Here is a 6,922-nt window from a genome sequence, read left to right on the forward strand (position 1 = left end):
TCTGCAATCTCTCCTGGAGTGTGTGTATAAAATTATTTGGCTAAATTATTTAACATTAGATTGCAAACGTCAGTACACTTCATCCCCAAATCTTTCAGAAGACATATCTTGAGAACAAAGCCATTCTCATACATGACCAAAATAGCATTATCAAAACCAAGAAATTTAACATCAGTGAAATATAAATAATATAAATAATGTTATATAATAATTATACAAATTACTATAATTATCTCAACAATATTTTATAAGTGTAATTTTCATTTCAAATGAAATACATTATAATCAAAAAAGGTTGCTGTAAAATCTCAACTCTTTGAGCATGTTAAAGGGTACGGGTAACATATTTTAAATTTTCTGTGGATATATAAAAACCTATATGCCAGTAACAAAGTTGTCTATAGTAAATATAGACTGTAGTCTTCCTTATTTAACTTCATTATTTTCTTTCTTCTTTGTGTAATGTATCCATCGAGATTTTGAAGAAGAATGATATATTGAAATCTATCATTATAATTGTTTTCATATCAAGATTCTTTGAATTTTAAAAATCTTTTTATTAACTCCAAAATAGAAATTATTCTATAAGTCTCCATAAACCCATCCACCCATCTTCAATGATTTTACCATTTTACCAATCTTACAGATTACCTTGTCCATTTGTTATGTAATATTTTAAAACAAATCTAAGATATCATGTTATTTTACCTGCAGATCCTTCAATAGGACCTAGCCTAACACGTAATATGATGCAAGCTAACAAATATTTTATGTGTGTATACATATACACACATGCTACAGTGTTATTAACAAACTTTACAAAATTAACAACCATTGCTTAAGGTCATCTAGTGGTTAGTCTCTAATTGTTTTCCCGCTTGTCTGAATCTATGTGTTTTTACAGTTGGTTTGTTCACGTAGTCTCCAAACAGGTCTACGAGTTGCATGTCTCCTTTCTTTTCCTCTGTGTTTTTTTTTTTTTTTAATTCAGTTTTACTTGTTGAAAACTGCTTTTGTTACTAATTTGTAGAATGTTCCACATTCTAGATTTTCCTGCAGGCTTGCTCTTGATGACATTTAAACCATCCTCATTCACCCAAATTTTATGTTTGATTAATACATCTAGATGTTTGATTAGATTTAGATACTTGTCTTTTACTTTTTCCAAGAATACTTCATTGGTGGCATTATATGCTTGCTATTATATACCGTCAGGAAACATGCAATGTCAGATACAATCTGAATGTGGGATAAATCCAGAACATGGAACATTCTACAATAAAAGAGAAGCTATAGGTGAGTTCAGGTGGTACCCACAGAAAAGATATAGGTGAATTCAGCTGGTGTCAATCTAATCAATTCTTTATAAAGTGTCCCACCAAATTTCACCCGATGATTTTGGAATCGATTAATAATCATTGTCTAACCACATTGTTTTATTAGTGGTTAAAATGGCGATTTTCTAAATGCAACATTTCTTCTGCATTTGTTAGCAAGACTTCCATAAAGAAGACTTTTCCTTTGTCAGTCATTTGATCACATGAATATTTGCAGCCTTTTTGGTTTGTTCAGAAAAGTCAAGATATGCTTGATTCATTTCCTTTATGTATTTATTTAAAAAGTATCTGTCCTCATTTTACCTCCAATGGTGAATTTCATACATATTTCATAGTTTTGGTTTTATGTAAGTAGTTGATCTATTGGCTGCTGCATGCAGGCTTTTAATTATACCATATTCTCAAATTATTCCTCTTAATTAGATGCATTTGTTTAGGTGAGGATATAGTCTCTGATCCTTGTACATCTGCAAATACTCTTTTTTTCCTTGCTGATGGTTGAAGGATATCTTTCCTAAATAAAGGAATTTTGATTTCAGACTTCTTCTCTTGGAAGTTTGTAGAAGTTTCTCTATCAGCTTTTAGAAACTGGTGTTGTAGATGAGCGATTGAATAACAGGCAAATTCTTTATTGTTTATAAGTCCCTTGTGCTTTCTTTTTGAAAGTTTTTAAGATTTCTTTTTTCTTTGTTCCAGGAGTTTAAGTATCTTATTAGGATATTCCTACATGTGTATCTTTCCTCATAAGCCCTGCTTGAAACTAGCCACACTCTGTTAAACTGCACATTAGGGTATTCTCCCACTAAGGGATATTTTTTTTTTAATAATTTGTCTTATTGTCACCTTTCTTTCCCTACTTTTTATTCATATATTCCCAAACTATATTTCTTAATCTACCTCCAAATCTCTTATCTTTCTCTCCTGACTACAATCTCTTTAAATTTTAATTTGATCTTTGACTTGATCTTTCAGACCAATAACTAGAGTTATGACAGGAACTGCGTTCTTCAGTGGATATAGCAAAATTTTAGTTAAAAATATTTTTATTCCAGACAAGCATTTTGGACTATATTTAATCTACTTTTATTATTGCTATAATTATTATATTATAATTTCAAGTTCTTTCCTGTCATCTTTGATACCTCACATTAGAGTTTGTTTTGATTATTCTGTTTGATCTTTCTCTTTCTGGCTACTAAACTTTTTACAGCGCTAAAACTATTTTTGTTCTACTCACTAGGACTCAGCTGCTTGGAATCCTGAAGCAGTGGTACAGACTGCCAAAAGCATAGTGGTCTATCTGCACCTGTGGGCTGTAGACACAGCAACAATCAGGTTGGTCCAGGAGGAGGCCATCTTTCCTACCAAGTCCTTTTATACTCCCCTGACCTTGTGAGGGGAAAGGAATTAGTCTAGCTATTCAGCTTATGTGCAGCTCTTTGTAGCATGAGAAAAACACTCTTACTCATGTTTGGCTGGTTCTAGATTTCTTTTTGGGAATCAGAAAACTTGCCTCCTCTACCCTGGGGCCACGGTCTCCTCAGTTTCTGTCACATCTTGAATCTTCTTCACAGATTGCCATGGTTTTATATCATAGAGGAAGAAGTTCCTTATTAATGTTTGAGCTTAAACCTACTTACCTGCCAACTCCATAATTTATTGACCGAAGAGAAAACAATAGGTTTGAGTTGAGAATTAAAGGGATTCTGGATGCTTTTCTCCACCTAGAGTTTGGGAGATTATATCTTTCTTGAGGAATCAGTTAGCTTCATTTTTCATGTGAGCCAAGAGCTTTTTATTTTTTTCTCCTTTGAAATAGCAGCTGGTCACATTTATGAGGAAATTATTTTGAATCTCAGTTCCTTTGAGATTCTTTCTTTAATATTATTTATAGAAGCAATATGTTGAGGAAAATATGTTTATTATGTATCATATTTAATCATGCAGAATATTTTGAATCTACTTGGAAGGTAGGTATCACAAATCAGTAAATGAATTTTTAATCCCACCCAACATTGAATAGGAAGATAATTTGAGATTGTGTATAATGATTTGATTATTCATAGCTGCCTAAGACCTCCCATTTAAAAAACAGAATGAATTGTATCTTTGAGTAAGCCAACAATGTGGTCTGGAAAATAAACAAGTAATTCAACTTATCAGGAGACTTGCGTTCTAATGCTTAATCCTTACCAGTTAAGCTTTAGGGAAAAATATACAATAATATTGACTCCTTTTCCATTAATTGGAACAGTAGCATAGGTGAACCTCTACTGTTTTGTATAGAAACCCTTTTGTTTGTAAACTTTGAGTCTATATACAGAAAACTTTGAGTCTGAGTACTAAGTTTGAAAACTATAAAGCCAAAAGAAATAACATGACTATACTCAAACAAAATATGAAAGAACAAATTAGTGTAAGCTGTACTTACACTCCACCAAAAAGCAAAAACTGTTGCTCTTTAATAGGATCTTTGCTGTTCTATATACATCTGAAACACTATTTTCCATTAATGTTGAGTAGCATTACCTAAGTTCTGTTTAGGCATCAAACTTAGAAGCTACTTAAAGACTTAAGATATTTTATAAATATAAAATATTTTTATATAAATACAGTCATAAAACATAAAAGATGTTTTCTACAAGGGCATATTCACAATTATCTAAGAAATATTGAAATCTACCCGGAAATCTCAATAGAAGCTTATGCTAATTTCAAGAAGAAAATTTAAAACATGTTCTCCTTCTTTTCACTTTATTTTCACTATTATTCCCCTCTTTAAATTTTTGAGTGAATACTTATGTATATAACTAATTTTATTACCTGTTTGTTTTAAGGGACAAAAATTTCTAGTCATACTGTATAAAAACATATTTATGGTCACCACATTACATGTCTTCGGAATTTGTGGCTGCCTACTTAAAAATTTTAAAGCTGTCACATTGTTCCTAAAACTGTAACACTATAATAAGTGTTATGAAATACTTTTCTAAGTATGTAATTCACTTTCAGGAAAATAATGTTAACAAAACTAGAAGTGATTATGACATATGTAGCAGATTCTAAAGTGTGTAGTACAAGTTGCTAACATTACAAACAGTCTAGGGAATAAAAATCACCTTAGACATACTTTAGAAAATTGATATAACCTTAACTAGATATTAAATGATAAATTTTAAATGAAAGAGAATTAGGTTTCAGGGACACATAACCATATGTAGAAGTGCATATGCACAGAGGAAGGCAAGCGTATGTGAATGGCATGAGAAGGGAACAAAGAGAAGATTGGAAGGGAGCAGTGTCTAGGACTCTTCGTTGGATTGTTCAGATGAGAAGAACACACTGAAGGATGCTATCTTCAGTCTGCGGACAACTGGAAGCCATTACAGATTCTTACAAACAAAAACGACATGAGGAAATTGGTGTTATGAGACTTGCTTTGAAAAGAGCTAAATTATCTTAAACCTGCTAAAATGGAATGTTAATTTTGTTATCACATGTTATAATAAATACTCAAGATAGCTTAGATTTCTTAGTAAGGAAACTATTCTTTTAGCAGAAAATTACAGAGTATTGACCAGAGAACCAACTGATGATCTTGGTGGTAATTATGGAGAACTTTCTTATTTCTACCATTATTGTCTTAGTCCATTTTCTGATGTTTATAACAGAATATCTGAAACTGGGTGACTTATAAAGAAAAGGAATTTCTTACACTTATGGAGGCTGGGAAATTTAAGGTTGAGAGGGCACATCTGATGAGAGTCTTCTTGCATGTGGGGACTCTGGTGTCCCTAAGTGACACAGAGCTTCACATGGCAAAGAGACTGAGCATGCTCATATGTTAACAAAGGCTTCTGTCTGTCCTTATAAAGTCACCAGTCCCTCTCCCATGATAATGCATTAATCCATTAATCTGTGAATAGATTAATCCATCCATGAAGGCAGAGCTCTCATTATTTAATCATTTCTTAAAGGCTCCACCTCTCAATACTGCCACATTGGGGACTAAGTTTCAACATGACTTTTGGAGGGGACATTCAAACAATAGCAATAACCTGATTTTCAAATGTAAATAGATTTATTGTTTGTGACACACAACCCTGAAATAGGAGTATGTTTTTCTCATTCATCCCAATGCATACGTTAACTTTTACAAATACCATTGTCTATGATCATTTAGAAACAGTAGATTTGCAATTTGTAGAGGAAAAATTAGAACATAATAAAACACATCACACTTCAAATAAGAATATAGAGGTATTTTTGTTGGTGTTTTAACATAGAGATAATCTATCTAATAGAATCTATATCTATTATGCACCATAATATCAGAAACACATTACAAATCATTATTTTACAATTTATCCTAAAATCTAATTTTAAAAGATGAAGTCTTCTAGAAAGTATAAAATGTGTAATAAATTTTAATTTGAATAATGCATCCTTTACTATGAAGTGCACAGAAGCTGTGTTGGGGCTGGTGGTTCATGCCTATAATCTTAGTGCTCTGGAAGGCTAAGGTGTGATAATTGCTTGAGCTCAGCAGTTCAAGCCTAGGCAACAAAGTGACACCCTGTCTCTACAGAATATTAAAAAATTAGATGGGCTTGGTGGTGTGTGCCTGTGATCCAATCTACACAGGATGCTAAGAGAGGAGGATCACTTGAGCCCAAGAGATCGAGGCTGCAGTGAGCCATGTTCATGCTGCTGCACTCCAGTCAGGGTAACAGAGTGAGACCCTGCCTCAAAACAAACAAACAAACAAAAGGCAAAAACAAACAACAACAAAACCCAAAACAGAAATTGTATATTAGTGTTTTCTGTATTTCTGATCATACTTTGCAGACCACGGAATCTATGTCACACACCCCATGTATTTCCTTCATTTCTAGACCTCTATTCCCAACTTCTTACTTCATGGCTATATCTGTATATCCCACAACACTGTTTTCTTTAATTTTAAAATTTTTATTTATTTATTTATTTTTTTTGAGACTGAGTCTCACTCTGTCATCCAGGCTGGAGTGCAGTAGCATGATCTCAGTTCACTGCAACCTCCATCTCCCGGGTTCAAGCGATTCTCCTGCCTCAGCCTCCCAAGTAGCTGGGACTATAGGCACCCACCACCACGCCCAGCTAATTTTTGTATTTTTTAGTACAGATAGGGTTTCACCATGTTGGCCAGGCTGTTCTCGAACTCCTGACCTCAAATGTTCCACCCACCTCGGCCTCTCAAAGCGCTGGGATTATAGGCATGAGCCACCGTGCCAGGCCAAACCTTTCAAACTTACTAGGCCCCATATGGAACAGTCTTTTTGATATTTTTAGCAAGTAATAAATGAGAAATCAACCAACTCAAAATAACTGAAATAACTGCAAAATTCAGAAACTGGGCAGGGATTGGGTATAGTTCAATCGAATCTTTGGTCCATTTCTTTGTACTGCTTTATTTTGGTTTCCATCTTACATGTAGGTTTGCTGCTGGAATAGCAGTTCTTGCTACCTTGTTCACAGACAAAAGAGAGTGTCTTTTTGAAGTTTGTTTGTAGTAGCTAGGACAATTCTCTTCTGTCTCTTTTCAT

Source organism: Macaca fascicularis, chromosome 15 (genome assembly GCF_037993035.2).
Source record: "Macaca fascicularis isolate 582-1 chromosome 15, T2T-MFA8v1.1".
Lineage (NCBI taxonomy): Eukaryota > Metazoa > Chordata > Mammalia > Primates > Cercopithecidae > Macaca > Macaca fascicularis.